Below are 18,715 nucleotides of genomic sequence, written 5' to 3'. Positions count from 1 at the left end.
ATTGATTCAGCTATGTCTTTACCAGCTATTAAATCTAGGAAATGTGCTAGTCAGAGAACACAAAGTAAACAAGAAAAACTATGCTCTGCCCTAAATAACTATAGGATAAAAAAAATCAAGGAAACTAGCGTTTCTGAGGTTTTGGTGGTGGTGTTTTTAACTGCGGTATTTGCATTACTGTCTGGCATTAAAGTTAAAAGTTATGTCTCCCTTAGTCCAAAGCCATTTATTTAACTTACTGTGCCTAACCCCAAAAGAAAATTAACAATCTTTGTTTTCAAATTTTTTCTACGCAGTAAGTAACCAAAGATACTCTGGAAGGGTCTGAGAAACCACCTATAGCTTTCTCAGCAAGAGCGTTAAGCATGAAAACACTCTTTTCTGGCATTACTGACAAAATAATAAAGCATAGAGAAGAAGATGAATAGAGATAATGAAGCCAATAGCTAAATATAACACCACAGTTTCAAATAACAGTTAAGCTAAACCATGAAATGCTCATGAAAACAAAAGTAAAACTTTTCTTCCCGCCATCGAGTCACGAGGGCAGATGGTGAGGTGGCTCAGAGGACGGGCACAGAGGCCAGAATGGCTTTTTTCACCACTGAATGGCTTCAAACAAGCTAACCATCTAAGCCTCATCCTTCATTTAAAGGGAAGATAAAAATGGCATTTGTGTTATAGCTTGGTTGGGAGATTAAATGAGATGACACCTACAAAACACCACTTTCTGCCAAGTGTTCCCTCAAAATACTAGTTAACCATCGTTCATCTCAGAACATGATTAATGGTTGAGGGCACCAGCTGGAGCCAGACTTGCAGGGTTTGAATCCCAGGAACACGACATCCTTAGCTATGTCCCTGCTTTCTCCGCTGTAGAAGGGGTGAAATAATAATACCTTCCTCACAGGGTTTCTGTGATCTTCAACAACCGGGTACACTTAAAGCAATACAAGGGTGCTTCGGATTTGCAAAGTGTTCAATGAGGGCTTGCAGAAGCATCATCACATTCTCAAGGAGAACCCCAAGGTCGTTCCCACCCAAAGGAAGTGCACCATGCTACCAGGAAGTGCTCATAAAAAATAGATACAGTGTATTGTGCATTCACAACCTTGAAGACTCTCAAGAGACTAAAAATATCAAATATTTTGACAAAGTACTGATGCCAAGAGGTTTCTCCTTCTTCCTGCTCAACTGCACACTGACAACTTTCAAGATACATATTCCAAGGTACTGAACACATCGGAGGAGAAAAGTCTTCCAATCTAATACTATTTCTTCATTAACCAAATTTATAGACAGAGATCAAACTTACTGATACACCACAAGGAGAGCATTCTCTCTGCCTACCCCCTCCCCACCTTCATCCCCACCCCTCGCCTTTACCATCCCCCCTCCTTCCCTCCCTCCCTGAGATGGAATATCAGTCTTCTCCTGCCTTTCGACTGGAACTTACACCAGGACTTCTCAGGCTCCATAGTCATATGAGCCAATTACTCTGCCTTAACGTCAGCTTCCAGGCTACCTTTCCTCTTTCCTACCTCTTTCCTGATGCCAGGCAATACCACATATTCCTCTGTTCTCCTAGTCCAATAGTTGCAAACTTCTGTGGGATGAGTCAAGACATCAATTACAGATTTTTTAGACAAAGTACCACCAAACACGTTTAATCTCTTATATGTAATCTAATCTGGTTCATGCATTTATGAATTTAGCCAAAACTATATATTTTGGGTATGTCCTCATATCATCTCCTCCAGGATCAGGTCCTGTAAGTTCACCCCTGATGGTAATGACTCTAAGAAGCACTAATACTACCCATATTCAAGGCCCTACCATGCTGGACAGAAAAGGGTTAACACAGCAGGCCTATTGTGCAAACACTGCACATTTCTAAGACAGGCCTGCCTACAGTACTGGCCCTAGTCTAACTCAGGGGAGCTGAGCTTAGAGTGGGAGATTTTTGTTGTTTTGTTTTGTTTTTGTATAACTGAGGCCTTGAGCCATACGGTACCAGTTTGATCAGACAGTTTATACTAAATATGATTTATGATAAACTGCTATCTTTGCTGTGGGAGTCCAGGATTTGAAGTCAGTCACGCAGGCACAGCACGTCCACATCACTGAACTCCGTAAAAGCTCTGGATACCACGCTGGGGCTCTGCACATGCTGTCGCAGTTGCTGTGCTTGGTTTCTCCCGGCCTTCGTCTGCCCTGTGCACCGTTCCCTCTGCTGACTTCCGCCTGTTCCCTGTGGTGGTATTAAACCTGATTGCAACAGTTTTTTGTGAATCCTTCTAGTGACTCACTGAGCCCAAAGGTGGAGTTGGGGACTTTGACTTTCATTTTTAATCCAATCATCTAAATTCCTGTTAGAATTATGAGAATCTTGCCCTAACTCTTGTCCCATGAGAACAGAAAATGTGGTATTTTTCACCAAATCCTTCTCTTCACCCAATGTTTGTTATTTTCTGACTTGTACCCAGAAAAAAGATTCTGTCCAAGGACGTTACTCTTGGAGCAAAATACACAGCGGAATATGCTGGACTTACAAATTGCTTAAAAGCTTTGGACATTGTCTAAAAATGAAATACACAGATATGAGGCAAAAGACTTAGAAGCATTTCATGGGAAAGTAATTGGCTGGCATTAAACCTACATTTACAGTACATTTGACATAAAACAGGAAACTTATTTACTGGATGAGTACATATGGAGTGATGCTTTTAGCACTATACAGGAAGCTCTTTTCGTTCCTTCCTTATATTCAAGCATTCTTCCATTTTAATCTTCAAATGCCCACCAATGATAAATTTACTTTTTTTTGCTTCCTTTCACATACATAAACATTTTTGTATATACTTTTTTATCTTACAGATCATAATTCTTTGGTATCAAAATCCCTGAGTACTTCCCAAACGTCCTCTTATGAATCATAAGAAAAACTCAGAACACCACAGATTTGGTTTGTAAAACAATGACACACAGACCCAAAGATGCAGGCACTGCCTTCTCAGACTTCCTCATTTCAGTTGCTGGCAATCAATCTTGCCAGCATATCATCCTCACATGCTCCCCAAACTCCCCCCCTTTCTCTTCCCTGCTCTGTCTCCATTTCCAAACCATCAGCACATTCTGTTGACTCCATCCTCAAAATACATCCAGAATCCAGCCAGGAACGACCTAAGCCACACCACACCATGTCTTGCCTGAATTACTGCAAGAGCATCTGTACTACCCTCTCTGCCTTCACCCTTTCCTCTCACTAGTCATTCTCCACATCAGGGCCAGAGCCATCCTGCCCAATTATAATCCAGATTATATCACTGCTCTGTTTAAAATGCTCTGGTTGCTTCCCATCTGATTCAGAGTAAGAACCAAGGTGCTGACAATAGCTGTCAAGGCTCTACGTGGTCTGGCCCTGTTACCTCTCTGCCTTCACGGCCCACAACTCTCCGTGTCTTTCCCCATCCTTGCCCTGTGTGGCCTCCTTGCTATTCTTGTACAGTGAGGAGTCCTCCCTCCACAGCACCAGTTGTGCTTGACCTCCGAGACATCCACATGGCTTGCTCCCTCAGCCCATTTAAGTATTTGCTCAAATGACACTTTCTCAGCGAGGCTAGCCAAGACCATCTTATTTAAATTACACCCTTACCATGCACAAACACCACCATTCCCTAACTCCCTCCTGGGTTATTTTTCTTCATAGTACTTATAACCTTCTTAATCTTATAATCTATTATGTAATTTACTCATGTGTGTGTGCTATACTGCTAACATTTCTTTTAGCTACAGAATTCAAAAGAAAAAGGATGCTTTAATGAGTTATTATTTCTTTGGTACCTATACCATTCCTGTTATTTTGTGCTAAAAACCTTATTGTATTGAGTTTTCATAGTCTATAAAGAGTTATTAGTCAGGAAAGAATTTCTGAGGAAAATGCTTTACTAGAATGCTGGAGACCATGCACTATGGGAAGAACAAAAGCATAAACTCTGAACTGCTGGCCACAGGTCCACAGGCCAAAAAACATGCTCCCACCAGACATATCCTAACTCAGAGCCTGAAACATGGCCAGATATTTAATGTCTACGTGCATGTTCAAGGTCACAAACGTTTAAGTGGGAGTCTACACCCTTGTCTTGGTGAATCTGTCTGCCTTTCACTGTCTTTAACATCCTACCCTGGGAGTGTTTGCCCCATTCGTTGCATCTGCTAATCTAGGCCTCTCTCTCTCATATATCCATCCTACCCATTTCGCCCCATCTCTGCTGACAGCCAGATTCCACCTGGCTACTTCTTTTGGTCAAATCTGATGGAATTCTCTTCATCTATGCTGAAGGAAACTGCTTTCATACTAATTCTAAAATTTTTAAACTTTCTTCTCATGTCTTGTCCTAAATGAATGTAGAGACCAGAAGGCCTTCTGCCAGGTGATTCCTGAGTTAAATGGGGGCAGGGGAGGGAACCAGATGCCATTTAAGATCCTTCCAAATTAAAGATTTGATGAAGTAATTTTGACTCTTTCAGTGACATCTTATCCTCTGTTGTGCTTTTCCATAGAGACCGAATTTTATTCTCCCCAACCCACAAGCAAGACGGAGCCAGCCTCTTCAATTCCTGGGGCCACCCTGGTCCTCTGAGTGACTCTAGGATTGACTCTCCTGGTACTTTCCTCACTTAAAAATCACCATTTGTCTTTGTACCTTTTTCAATCTTCACAGGTAACTAATCATTTGGGGGTATTTCTAACTTCCTCAGTGGCTTAGGCACCTCTATCCCATTCTACCTCAATCCTTAATTTACACTTGAGAGGCATCAGCTTCTATTTTAGCTTATAGCAGCATATCAACCACTTATTCATCTCCACTTGCCTCCTCAGCAAAATCCTTACCATTGATACTTCAGATTTTTGCCTCTTTCCAAAAGCATTCAATTCTTCCTTTATTACCTATACTTTGGGACAGTGATATATCATCCAAATTTATAGAGGATTGAAATTTACCAGTGCAAGTATAATGTCCCTGAACTTATCTTTATCTCTGTATCTCCAATGCCAAACGGTGTCGTAGACCAGTTCCAGCATGTCATAATTTCAAGAGTTTCATCAAAAGGTTGATGAGACTTGGGGACTCAACAGGGTTGAGTCACACATGTAGTCACCTGCATCTGGGAATGGCTAAAGGCACTTCTCCAAACCTGAATAGGATACATTAAGTTGATTGTGGCTGCCAGTTAAAGGGCATCTTAATCTATATGTTATTGCCTCCTACTGGCCAAACACCTTAACAGCCATAGGCTAATTGCCCCATTCTGACAATGTTTCTGTATACCCTTTGAAGTATCTCTCTGCCTTGCCTCAGGACAAATCGTGTTAATAAAAAGCATGGGGTCCTGGGGACCATGAGAGAACCTAAGACCTTAGACTTAAGATCTTGGATCTTAGTTCCTTTAGCTAAGCTCCTCTGACCCCCAATGCCTTTCAAAATTATATTTCGTCTCCGGATTATTAGTCTCTGGATTCCTATGTCATTTACACACAGCCCCTTCTCCAGATTCCTGAACCCTTCTTGATGCTGGGACAAGAACCCCGGCAAAATGGGAAGGAGTCTCAGAGAATGCCACATTGGAAAGAAGAAGGAAAAGATCCTTTCAGGAGGCAGGGAGCACACCGCCATCCCAAGGCCCGCTGTGATAAGGCCACTGCTGTGGCTTCTTGGGGGATGGTTCAGGTCTAGGAAAACAGGAGATGGAAGAGCCTTATTTCTCATATAAACCTACAGATTCCTCCTCTTTTCTACAATCCTTTCAGCACACCCTGGTCATAGTGTGGTATACTCAAAAGATCTGACTTTGAGTCTGTTGTGGGTTGAATTATGTCCTGCAAAAATTCACATGTTGGAGTTCTGATATCTAATACCTCATAATGTGACCTGATGTGGAACCAAGGTCATAGTAGATATAATTAGTAAAGCCAAAGTCATTTGGAATAGGATGGGCCCCTAATCCAATATGACAGATGTCTTTATAAAATGGGGAAATTTGGAGACAGACACACACACACACAGGAAGAATGTCATGTGAAGATGAAGGTAGAGATTGGGGTGAAGCCCAGGAATGCCAAAGACAGAAACCACCAGAAGCTAGAAGAGAGGCATGGAAAATATTTTCTTTCATGGCCTTAGCAGGAACCAACCCTGCTGACACCTTGAGTTCAGACTTCTAGCCTCCAGAACTTTGAGACAATCAATTTCGGTTGTTGAAGACACCCAGTTTGAGGGATTTTGTTACAATAGCCCTAGCAAACTATGTAGAGTCTTAGGCTGCTATAAACAATAAACATACAGGAATGGGGAAAGTAGGCTTATAGATGTGAGTACACGAAACAGAGTTTATTCTTGTATTGTTATCTATTAATTATTGTATTATTTTCCATACAAACAACAGTAAACCTACCTTTGCCCACCTCTGTACATAATGTTTACCAAGTGCCAGGAACTATGCTAAGTATGTCACATGGATTAACTCATCTAATCTTCACCGTAGCCCCACAACGTAGATATTAATAGCATCCCTTTTCCACAGTTGAGGAAACTGCGGCATAGATAAAGTGAGTTACCCACGGTCAGAGAAAGAGTGAAGGAGCCAAGATATAAACCCAGGCAACGTGCCAATACTACTCGAGACTTAACTATCTTTGTGAACCATGAAGTTCCTCCCAAATTAAATAAGTCGCCATCATCAAATCACTTACCTACTCAAGAGCCTCTGTTTCCTGCAGCAAAATGAACAACTTTCTCCACCAAGAGCTTCCACAGTGTAGCTCTGGCCTGCCTTTCAATAGTATCTCCCATTTCCTCTCCACACACACTCCCTCCACACTCACCTGCTCATCCTTGCTTGATCACGACTCACCTTTCTGTCCTTTATTCCCACTGATACTCTTTCATAGGGTTTCCTCTGAGTGCTCCACACCCAACCCTTGCCTTTTTCAGAGAACACAACATTTTTTATAAAGCCTTCCCCGACAACCGTATCCATTAGTCGTCTCCCCTGTTGCCCCATACATGCATTACTCAGTATTCTCTGGGAATTCAAGGATGAGGCCTGCCAAGAAGGTGCTTATGTCATCTGATAAGATGACAGAAGAAATAATATATTTACATAAATCACTAAAATAAAAGGAAGTAAGTTTGCGTGAGAGCGACAAAGTGCTTTTGAAATTTTTTTTAATTTTTTTTTTATTGCTTAAAGTATTACAGAGGGTATTACATATGTGTCCTTTTTTTTCCCCCCACCCTTGACAGTCCCCTAGCCTCCCCTACCCCCAGTGTCTTATGTCCATTGGTTATGCTTATATGCATGCATACAAGTCCTTAGGTTGATCTCTTACCCCCCTCCCTCCTGCCCCCCAACCCTCCCCGGCCTTCCCGCTGCAGTTTGTGCTTTTGAAATTTATGCACCTTCACACTTCTGGCTAGCATCGAGAGGGAAGGACGTACTGAGAATGCATTATCTAAACTGTGTTTTAAAAGGGGATCAAAAAAAGGGGGGGATCAATAAGAATATTTACAGCTTTAACTGTCTCTACTAATTTATGCATTTAGTACTAGTTACAGGTATACCAAGTTATTTGAAGGTGCATGTTTATCTTCTTTTCTCACATTTATTGTGTCAGTCCTCTCTGAACCCAAAAGGGATTTGAGGTAGAACTCAACCAATGCAGGTATAAGCTACTGGGAGGCAAGGGTCTTAGTCTTTTCTTTCCTATAGTGTCTAGCACCACTGATTACATGCAATACAGTCCTTCAAAAATATCTGTGGAAAACAATGAAAGAATATATGAGGAAGGGAAGGAAAGAAGGAAAGATAATGCTATAAAAGGAGATAAGGGAATTTCCACGATCGTTCTAAGAAGTTCTCCTTGACCTGGCAGCCACCCCATTTTGCTGTTCACTCCTCTTCCTGTGCATTTGCCCTCCTTGCGATGTTTTTTCTCCCTTTTGGGCATGAAATCCTCTGAGACACAGTTCATTCTCCCCTCCTACTTGAGATCTCTTCCCGCCTGCAATTCTACTGCATGCATTTGTCTCTGTTTAGCCCTTAATTGTCCTCACAAAGATTCATGTTCAGCTATTTCGCCAACCAAACTTTATTGCTCCCCAAGGGTGAAAACTATGCCATATTTATTTTGCACGCCTCCCCTCTTCACCTCCACCCAGATATCCCCTCAAACACAGAAGTACCTGGCAAATACTTGCTGAATGGCTAAGTCCTTTCAGTATTTCTATCACTGAAGTATAGCATCCTTTCATCTGACTCTCCAGGTTCAAAAGTACATTGGAAAAAGTTATATATCAAAGCATTCATTGCCAAGTAACAGATTTATCTTTTCTAAAACTTGCAATCATTGAACCAAACGTCAGTGGCTTCACCAACAAGAAAAAAAAAAGGTGCCAGCACACAAAGAAGGATCTGTTATGTAACCACCCTACTACTGCTAGCTCACTTCAACTGTAGGCACAGGATTTATCATTTTATGGCAATTTAGCAGAATAAATACTGCCACACATTTCTTCCCCAAGAAAGAGATATTGGAAGTGGCCCGACTTAACCTAAAACTTGCACGATGAAATTTAACAAGGAGAGGTGAAATTGAATTTTGAAAGTTCCCAAGTTCCCACAGCAGATACTCAAATACCATTTATAAATCTGAATTTTATACAGAATTCTATACAAGTCACAAAAGTCTAAAAATTGTAATGGTGCAAATCTTAAACCCCTATCATAGCACGTGGTTAACAGGATGAATCCAATCTGAATAATATTGGTTCCTTTAGGAAAAAAGGTGGATCTTTAAATTTCACACCAGTGTTTGGGACAGGATAAATTAAACTACTCCACAAAAGCAACAAATGGATTCGAATTTCACCCTCCAGTTATCCTGGGTTCTCATTAGAACCAATAGGGTCTAACTTATAGATGATTTACAACAAAGAAGGTGGAAAAGTATGGCCTGGTAGCTCAGTTGGTTAGAGAGTCTTCCCAATGTGCCAAGGTTGTGGGTTCAATCCCCAGTCAGGGCACAAGCACATAAAAGAATCTCCCAATGAATTTTCTCTCCCCCCCCCCACCCCTTTTCCTCTCTCTCTAAAATCAATTTAAAAAAATAAAAAGAGGAAGAAATTAACCTCACAAGTCACAGGGCCAGCAAGAGACACTCTTCCTTGAGAAAACTCTGCCGCCCTTTCAGTGCTCCCAAGAATCAGTTTCCTTTGAGAAAGGTAACTGTGAAAAGCATTTCAAAACTGCTTTACAACTACAGGCTGCAAAACTGAGGTGAAACACTTAATTCCAACTGTCTGAGACACGACTGCTGGGCTTAACTTTCTGGCATCCCCCAAGCCCACTGACCCAATATTGGCTGAGAATGCATTTTCAAGCACCTTTTGCTCATCAAAATGAAACCTCTTTTAAGATAATTATATCATTTAGTACTGCCTAATTTTAATATTGAGAATGAAACAGAAACACTGGACTGAAACCACATTATGAATTCTACTGGATAATCTATCTTCCTAAACAAAAATCAAACAAAGTTCACATTGTTTCTATAAGTATGATTATTTTTAACCATAAATACTGCTACAAGAAGTTTGGTATATGAGAGAAGTTTCCAGACTCTCTCTGACATGGGCAACCTGTATATTTTGACCACGTTGATGAATGTGTTAGCACTGGTGCCAGTCTAGTTTTACTTTAAAAAAATGGAGCAGAGAAATGTAAAGGATATTACTGAAACTCCAACTGGAACACAATAGTCTAGTGCCAAAGCCTTTTATTAAAAAAAAGAAAAATCTAAAATAAAAAAGAAATGTAAAGGAAAGTCACCTGTTTGGGGTAAAAACAAATTAAGGATAGAGGATTTTTCAGCTATCGTACTGTGTACCTACATGAAAAATTAAAGGAATCTTATAGGTGATAAATATTTAGCCAGTTAGCCAATACTTTGTACTAACAAATAGATATGTTAAGTAGAAACTATAACGGCAACTTGTATTTCAGACACTAAAACTGACCATTTCTTCTACATTCAAAATACAGTTGACCCTTGAGCAACAGACACCCACCTCCCAATGCTGTCGAAAATCTGTGTCTAACTTTAGACTCTCCAAAAACTTAATAGCCTCCTGTTGACTGGAAGCCTTACCGATAACATAAACAGTTGAGTAAGACATATTTTATATGTTTTACATGCTATAGTCTTACAATAAAGTAAGCTAGAGGGAAAATCTTACTTAAAAATCATAAGGAAAACACATTTACTGTACTGTTCGTATTTATTGAAAAAATCTGCATATAAGTGGACCCCCACAGTTCAAACCTGTGTTGTTCAAGGGTCAACTGTAATTAAATCATTTTTAATTTCTAAGATTTTCAAATCCAGGTGAGAAGTCATAAAATTAGAACCGGAGAAAACAGATGCTACCATCCCCTCAGGACAACCTCACTTAAACCTTTCTAAACAGAGAACCCAAAGGCCTCTATCAGAAATCTAGTCTATAGGTTAAAACATCCAGAAAAACTTTCCTGTATTTAGCATAAATCCCTCTTGATGCTTGCTGTAAGTGATTTCCTCTCCTTTTTCTTCAGGGAAGATGGAAAACAGCTGTTCAACATCCCCTTTCAAGCTACTTTTTCTTTCCTGCCAGTCCTCCTCCCCCCCCCCCCCCCAACTGTAAACACTGCAGGTGACTCCAAAATCCAGCTGGCCCATGCCTGATTATCCACGGGCTCCGTGAGCCTGGCCCCATGCGTGCCTCCTGCAATGACATCATTAAACTGCAAAGGCCCCAAGAAAAGTTCTTCACCAGAATGTGTGAAATTCTAGAAATCTGCTGCTTATAGTCTGTCCTCAGACATAGTCAAACAACAAAAATAAATTCAAACTTCTTCACGAAGAAGCTTGCAGTCAGGGCTGCACAGAAGGTGAGCAGCCCCGTCCTGCAGCCAGCCCATCCTGCGCTTCACTACTGTTCTCCTCCACGTGGCAGGGTGTTGAGTGCACTTTGGCATAAAACATGTTTCAACTCCTTGGGGATTTTTATCATGCACTTCTTGAGTTTCTTGTCACTGACGCAACTTTCTGGATGTAAGCTATTTATAGACATGCAGTAACTCTTTCAATACTGCATTCTAAAGGACTACTCCAAATGAAAGTGTGGGTTTGCAGTCTGCTATTTCTTTAAAGGAATCATCTCTACTAGATTCACAACATGACCTGCAGGTCACGTTTTACACCAAAACTTATACAAGCAACCTAATGTTGTTACCTCCCACTTCAGGAATTGCTAACAAATATCCTCATTTTTCTTGCAATCACCATTAGATTCCAACAGTAAAGTCAGTACATTGCCTGCCTACTTCATCAATAAAAATGTTATAGATCCGAAAGCCTGGTGAGCTGATTTCCTTTACAAATCCCTTTTAAGGGTTATGAAATGCTGATTCAACTTTGCTGTGGTATCACATCTGCATGTATTAAATGCCTGTTGCTTAGCAGCTAAGTTTGTTACACAGAAGAAAAAAACAAAAGCCTTGCCTTGATTTAATCAACAAATGCACATTTTACAGCTCTATGGCATCTGTGTGTGCAACAAATAGTTCGGAAGATTTCAATAGCAGCTTTTTAAACTGACTGTGAACTTACTCAATTTCTACTAAAAGAGACTGTACATTAATTTAAACACACACAAGGAATTTTGCTATGATTGTCCTGCTATTCTTCACATTAACTAGGGAGAAAAGAGGCACCATTAATTCTATAAATAATACCAAAAACTTTTTTGGCATGCAGACACATGCACTCAGTTACCAACTCACTTTGACCCTGTCTAGGAAAAGCAGATGGACACAAATAACCTACAATGACTATGTCAGGTATCTGTAATTGAGACTTAACTGCATATGCCTTTTGTATACTTTTAAGATCAAGGCTACACTTAGCAATAGTTATAGCTACTCTCGAATATGCAATGCCAGCATACGTCATGTTTATTATCAATCTCTTTATAGCTTCTAAGTATTACTGAAGAGGCAAATTCTGTTCTTTCAGCAATTGTTTAATAACATTTAATAACACTAACCAAAATCATTTTTATGGAATATCCTAAGAAAGTTGAAACAAATAGAAATCCAGCAAAGAATCTTTGCGGTAATCTTTATGCACATTAAAATTTATGTAGTTGCTCTGGCCGGTGTTGCCAAATGGTTGGAGCACCAGCCCACACACCAGAGAATCCTGGGTTCAATTCCCAGTCAAGTGCTAATACCTGGGTTGCAGGTCTGCTCCCTGCCCCAGGGTTGGGTTGCATGGGGGAGATGACAAATCCATGTGTTTCTCTCACATCGATGTCTCTCTCCCCCTCCCTCCCTCCCACACTCTCTCTCTGAAAGGCAATGGAAGAAAATATCCTCCAATGAAGATCAATTACAAAACTTTTTTTCATGGTGTTATTCTGAATTAAGGCCTGAACAAATGACTACATTCAAGAAATAAACACATGGCCTCAACAATCTTTTCTTTTTTCTAAATCCCTTTTCTTCTTTTTTTTTTTTTTTTTTAATATATATTTTATTGATTTTTTACAGAGAAGAAGGGAGAGAGATAGAGAGTTAGAAACATCGATGAGAGAGAAACATCGACCAGCTGCCTCCTGCACATCTCCCACTGGGGATGTGCCCGCCACCCAGGTACATGCCCTTGACCGGAATCGAACCTGGGACCTTTCAGTCCGCAGGCGGACGCTCTATCCACTGAGCCAAACCGGTTTCGGCCCTTTTCTTCTTGATGATCTCCAACCATCTCTCTGGACACTCTGCCTCCTGCAGGTTTATAGTCTTCTGGGTGTTTGAGAGGATTTGGAATCTACACCCTCAACAGGCTGGAGCTTGCCTAGATAGACAGAAGTAAACAACACATTGGTCAAGTACCCAAAGATCTGAGGCCAGCTAATGAGAACTGAGTGAGGAGCCTAGGGCTCTGCAGAAGGTAGAAGAGGCCCCGCAACAGAATCCTTAATAAGGCATGAGAAGAGCCACGGAATGGGAGAGGAGGGCGCTGTGGGAAGGGGGTCTGTATGTGCCAGTTTACAGAAGCCTGAGCAGCACATGAGCATTCCAGGGAACTGACAGTTCATGGACAGGAGTGAGAATTAAAAGGGATAATAGACTAGATATGTAGGAAAATAAAATAAAAGAGTCTTTCGTAACATAAATTTGGAGTCATAAAGGAGAAAAGTAGAATTAAATGGGCAATTCAAGTTAATCTCATATTTAAGATAGGCCACTAATTACTTGTAATATGATAAGCAAATTGCTTGTTTTCACAGTTATTTCCATTTCCCCACTACTAAAAAGAGGAGACACCTGCTCTACAGCACTCTCCATCTTCCCGAGGCTAAAATATGAAAATATTAGAATTATTTGAAAAAATTAACAAGTATTAGGCAATTTTAAAATGCAAGTATTCATGTAGCTGCATGACCTATGGGGACTTTTCCTTTCCTCCAATTGTCTAAAAGCATATACATTTGTAAGAAAGAGTTTATTCATCCTAGTGGCACCTTTTTAAACCCATGCACAATATTTTGCATTTCTCTTTCTAGTTTCATTCTTTTCTGCAACACTTCTCCACCATCAGCTAACCAAACCACTCTTCTATACATAAGAAGTGATGAAACACTAAATTTAAATGTCAGAACCTGAGAATGCATTTATTTACTAACAGATACAGATTTTCTTGGGAAAACACACACACACACACACACACACACACACACACACACACAATTATTTCCATTGAAATAGTATCCACTTATTGTAGACTTTAATTTTTAAAAGGGAATTCTCTACTAGACTTGGGCATTGGCGTTGGCAAGACTGTTTGAAATTCGTCCATTTCTAATTATTGCTATCACCAAATGGACTCCGCAATTTTAATCTCTACTTCCCATCCTGCCACCAATTCACTAGATGAACTTCATGGGAAAATACTTTCTCTTTTTGGTAGTCTGGGTTTATACACTTTCTGAAACCACACATTGGGGACTGACTCTTGGTTTAGAAAATTTTGTTGTGTCATCCAAACATCTGCTGGCAATTTGGTGACCCCAAAGAATTTTATTCTACGTATCACTCTAGGCTGCGGTTCTCAACCTGTGGGTCGTGACCCCTTTGGCAGTCAAACAACCCTTTCACAGGGGTCGCCTAAGACCATCCTGCATATCAGATATTTACATGATGATTCATAACGGTAGCAACATTACAGTTATGAAGTAGCAACAAAAATAATTTTATGGTTGGGTCACAACATGAGGAACTGTATTTAACGGGCCAGAAGGTTGAGAACCACTGCCCTAAGGCATGAGTAATAAGAACTGTCCTGTGCTCTGCTTGGACACTTTTAGAAGGTTGCTGGTTATTGCATCTCACCAGGTGCCTTCCCCTCCTTGCAGAACAGTAAAGATCCCGCCACTCCCAGTAAGTGGAATAACAACATCCACTATGAGGATGACATTACCTCTACCACAGGTTCAGATCACCTCAAAAGCCTGCCACATACACATCACAGGATAATAACATTCCTCCTTTTGTTGGGGTAGTGACAAATGATAAGAACATTTACTCTATATATTTAGGACACAACCGTGCCAGTGGTTAAGTACTATTTAATATAGGTTGCAACTACAAAATGTTAGTCTTTTACTACTAATTTCTTTACTCCTTTTGGAAACAAAGATTACTGATATATTAAAACCCAAATTTAAATGTTTTATCTTCCTTTATTTCTCTCCAGTCATTTGCTGAAATCATGCTGTGGAAAGGGTATCATGTAATGTCTCTCATGCAACACAGAGGGATCCAAATTAGTAGAAATAAATACCAAAATCATCTACCACAAATAACATGAAGAAGTATTTTACTGTTTAATTGCAGAATGCATTTGCACCTATGATTCTGAACACTTTTCAGATGCTAAAAGTAACTTTATAAGGAGGCGTTGGGACGCAGAGGAGCATCTGTGAAGTAAGAACTTCACCTTATGCCCTAGCCAGTTTGGCTCAGTGGAGAGAGCGTCGGCCTGCGGACTGAAGGGTCCTGGGTTCGATTCCGGTCAAGGGCACATGCCTGGGTTGTGGGCTCCAGCCCCAGTGTGGAGCATGCAGGAGGCAGCTGATTAATGATTCTCTCTCATCACTGATGTTTCTATCTCTCTCTTCCTCTCCCTTCCTCTCTGAAATCAATAAAAATATATTTTAAAAAAAAACTTCACCTTGTGGACAACCACCAGGTCCTCCCAAGCAGCACTGGCAAATACTGAACTGGAAAGACCACAGATCTCATTAAAAACCTGTAGGAACTAAATCGGGAGTAATTTTAAAAGTATAAAAGTATATGCACACATTAATGTTAGTGGCTGTGATGGTCCTGACCTCATGTGGCCAGTCTGGTTGACTTAGAGGGTGCTTTCCCACAACCAGGCCCCTAACCTCAGAGGGAGGCACTGGAGTTGGCAGGACTGGGGAAGTCCCAATAATTCCCTCTGTGGCAAAGGCCTTTCTATAGTGTGTTCTATTGCAAATTTCTCTTTGTCCAAGTTTTTTTTTTTGAGACCTCTCTTTCACTTGGTAATTGTACTATCAATATTTTTTAACCTGAATGTAAAAATGGACTTTGTAGGCCACTGTCAGTGGTTCTCAACCTTCTGGCCCTTTAAAACAGTTCCTCATGTTGTGACCCCCAACCATAAAATTATTTTCGTTGCTACTTCATAACTGTAATGTTGCTACTGTTATGAATCATAATGTAAATATCTGACATGCAGGATGGTCTTAAGTGACCCCTGAGAAAGGGTCGTTGGATCGCCAAAGGGGTCGCGACCCACAGGTTGAGAACCGCTGGTTTAATTGCACTAGAACAAACTGATCTGACACATACCAATCAGTGAAGAGGAGGCTTCCCAAGCTCAAGCTCTCAAATGTTCAGGTAGGCTTCCTCCCTTTCTTCATGAGCAGCGCCAGGAAAGCAGGGCAGTCTCTCACGCACCTCTAAGCGGCTCCTAGAGACCAGCGCTGTCTTGTACTTTTTGCTGAACCCACGCAGATGGGTGACGCAACATGGAAGCATCAAATTCCATCCTTTCTCCCTTTCAACTGGAACATATTTTAACCTACACGCTTCCCAAAAGGACCTATATATGTTTGGTGACTTTAAAAGAAAAGAGTAGCACACAACAGGCAAGTACTCAGATGGATAATTCCGTGTTTTACTTCTTCCACGCATATTACACACATATTTTATGAGCTGATTTTAGTAGTACTGTCTAAATATTCTACAAAATATTGCACATCATATTTCATTTCACAGGTTATCATTTGTTGAGGGATCCAAAAACACTGCGGAAGAGGTAATTACCGGAAGATTAAATTCTATAACGTAAAAAAAAAAATACTTAAAACCCCGTTTTTAAACTATTTCTAAGTGAGAACGTCCATTCTCAAATTTAATGTAACATTTAAACCATAATTGTGTTACACGAAGATCCCTAGAAACTAGAAGTGTCACTTTCTGACCTAAGGAATTCCAGGTAAACGAGGCGCACTCCCTGCTTTTAAGCAACGGATTCGGTTTCAACCTTCCCTGCCAGCCGGCCTGGCTGCTGCTCCATCAAATGAGCATGAACATGAGAACGCTCTGGGGTCGCACACTTAGCTCGGATTCCAGCGCGAAGATGCCGACCCCTGCGGCTTTGCTGGCGGAGCTTCCCCGCCGGTGAGTCAAGCGCCCCACCGCCACCGCCGCCGCCGCCGCCGGGGGCTGCCAGGGCGTGAGGTTTACCAGCAGCTTCTCCCGAGTGTCAGCCGAGCTTCGCGGCGCTGGAACCCCGCGGCCGGGGAAGCCGTGGCCCCCGGGCTCCCGCAGCCAGACGCGGGCTGCGGCGCCAGGACCCGCCCGCCCGCCCGCCCCCACAGCCCGCTGTGCGGGGAGACGCGAGGCTGTGCCACCCAAGCCGGCAGAGGAATGCCAGAGCCCCGCGGGCCGTCCGGGGAGTCGCGGCTGGCCCAGACCCGACGCCCGAAAGCGATCTCCGCGTCCCTTCGGCGCGCCGGGCTCGGCACCGGGCGCTCGCGGGCTGGGAAGGGGCGAACGGCTGGCCCCGAGGCTGCCCCGCCGCCGGCGAGCCCACGGCTCGGGCTCCACGCCCCGCGCACCCCGCAGGCACCCCGCCGAGCGAGCCGGGCGCGCAGCCCACGGCGCCGACGGCTGGGGACGTGGCTCCCCGCCTCCCGCCGCCAGCCGCCCGCGCCTCCGGAAGAAAGTTGCGCCGCGCGGGGCCCAGATCCGCGCCCGCCGCCCCCTCGCGCGGCCCCCGCTCACCGCTCCCCGCCGCGGCTGCGTCCTCCCGGGCGGCGCCTCCCCAGCCTCGGCGCAGGCTCCAGACCTTGGCGGCCCGCCGCACCCCAGGGCGCCCGGCGCCCTCGGAGCCCAGCCCTCAGCGCGCCCGCCGCGCCATCGGTGCTGGTGGGCGCCGCGCCGCGGGATGCGCCGCCGCCGCCTCGGGTGGCGCTTCTTCCAGCCGGGCGGGCGGGCGGGGTGTGGGCGAGCCCGGAGGAGGGCGGGCCGCGGCGGGCGCCCAGGCTCAGCCGGAGGGCGGAGGAAACCGCAACGTCACCAACCCCGCGGAGGCGAGGATTGGGAGGGGGAGACGGGGACCCCCTCCCCCAGCCGGACCCCGGCCGCCGGCCCGCCCGGCTCCCCCTCCTCCCCTCCCGGGACTCACGTTTCTCGAGCTGCGCCCGGCCTGCCCCTCCACGCCGGCCCGACTCCACGCACCCCTGCCTTGCCAGGCCTCTTTGCGCTAGTCGTTTCTAGTGACCCGTGGGTTTCGGGTTCCACTCTGGAATCCCCCCCAACCGAAAGATACTTTTGGAGACCCAGGGGCGGAACTGATGCTTCCATACAGCCCCGGGAAAGAAATGGGGGGAAGCGCAGAGGACCTTTCTAGGGGGGGCCCTTGCCCACTCCACTCACCTTCTCCAAAATAGTTACTTCTTTTCTCTGGTTTTACTCTCCGCTCAGAGAGAAGGCAGAAAAACACCTCTTTAGAAGCACTTCTTGCCTTAACTGTACTAACCAACGTGCACGAAATTGAAAACACTGAACCCTGCAAACTGAATGGGTTGTAACCCCCAAAGGCAAAGGATCAGGAACAGAGCGTTGAAAGTATGCAGCTCACAAGAGGAAATGCCATTTATCTTATCTCCTAGGCCTGCGCGGGCGGGTGGGGGAACGGGAGAGGAAGTGCCCTCCGCCATCTGAGTTCTGCAACCTCAGTAGCAATCACAGCTCCCTTGGAGAAGTTTCTACAGTTTTCTTAAAAGCAGCCACTGCACCAACATGGCTCCAGAGAGGTGTCAGGTATGAACCAGGCCATCCACCTCCGGGCTGACTTTGCCTCTGTGTTAGCCTGCAATTAGCCCACCAGAGCTAGACAGCACAGGAGTGACAGATGTTCACCCATCCCTTAGAACTGCAGATGTTCTACCTGAGAGCCTTGATTTCCACCCCCGCCCCCCACCCCCACTTTGCTTCAAAGTGTTTTGAGGAAGTCGAAAGGGCCACCCCTATCCTGAGTTTCCCCAGACCTACAGAG

At 43.6% G+C, this 18,715-nt stretch overlaps 1 protein-coding gene across 8 annotated transcripts in view; it reads right to left on the bottom strand.

Annotated features, from left to right (window-relative positions):
- Window positions 1-18,241, bottom strand: part of DSE (dermatan sulfate epimerase) — a 57,973-nt gene extending 39,732 nt beyond the window's left edge. For 2 of the 8 annotated variants that reach the window (XM_036316461.1, XM_036316470.1), the window contains exon 1: window positions 17,440-17,636. The gene's annotated coding sequence lies outside the window, so the exon portion shown is untranslated. Of the gene's footprint in view, window positions 1-6,754; window positions 6,869-12,779; window positions 12,956-15,999; window positions 16,820-17,439; window positions 17,637-17,842; window positions 17,867-18,093 lie in introns of those variants that run through there. The other 6 variants (XM_036316463.1, XM_036316464.1, XM_036316465.1 and 3 more) reach the window with 6 other exon arrangements.
- Window positions 18,242-18,715: the final 474 nt, after the last annotated feature.

Source organism: Myotis myotis, unplaced genomic scaffold (assembly GCF_014108235.1).
Source record: "Myotis myotis isolate mMyoMyo1 unplaced genomic scaffold, mMyoMyo1.p scaffold_m19_p_7, whole genome shotgun sequence".
Lineage (NCBI taxonomy): Eukaryota > Metazoa > Chordata > Mammalia > Chiroptera > Vespertilionidae > Myotis > Myotis myotis.
This window is presented reverse-complemented; position numbering and strand designations above follow the sequence as displayed.